This window comes from Penaeus monodon, chromosome 21 (genome assembly GCF_015228065.2).
Source record: "Penaeus monodon isolate SGIC_2016 chromosome 21, NSTDA_Pmon_1, whole genome shotgun sequence".
Classification (NCBI taxonomy): Eukaryota; Metazoa; Arthropoda; class Malacostraca; order Decapoda; family Penaeidae; genus Penaeus; species Penaeus monodon.
The window spans coordinates 37,278,401-37,278,955 of NC_051406.1; the positions used below are offsets into that span (position 1 = coordinate 37,278,401).

Consider the following 555-nt stretch of genomic DNA (forward strand, 5'->3'; position numbering starts at 1 on the left):
TGCGATGAACGTGATTGATATTGTTACTGCCGTGATGCTGCGTCACCTCCGTCGTCCCTACCTCTCAAGGGTGATAAACGGGGTCAGATAAGGTCAAAGGAGAGCCGGGATGAGTTATTATATTTCATAAGATTAATTTTCATTATTGTTTACTTTCCGTTGATTATGATTAGCTTTCGTTTTGTCATTGTTTGTTTTAGATTCGTTGGGAATTTCCAAGTAGAAAAGATATTATCACTTTACTAACTGCATTTGGTGTTGATGGCCAGGCTGCTAATGTTGCAATATCAGATCAATTAAACTCATTTGCAATCCACAGCGTGTTATGTATCGATTTGCAATCCACAGCGTGTAATGTATTCATTGCCTTAACTAAAACATCTAAAGCTAGTTACATCGTGTAGTTTCTAGGATTTAATTAGATATTTTAGGAGAAGATGCATTATATTCTTGATATTCTGAATTAAATTAAATTCGTTATTTTTTTTTATCTTCTTACTCTTTACTTGTACTGTTTTAATTCTAAACAATCTAGAATGGGACTTTTGTTTCTCG

General features: G+C 34.1%; 1 protein-coding gene across 1 annotated transcript in view; it reads left to right on the forward strand.

Moving 5' to 3' along the window:
- Window positions 1-555, forward strand: part of LOC119586454 (CD59 glycoprotein-like) — a 93,129-nt gene that overhangs the window by 36,285 nt on the left and 56,289 nt on the right. The window lies entirely within an intron of this gene.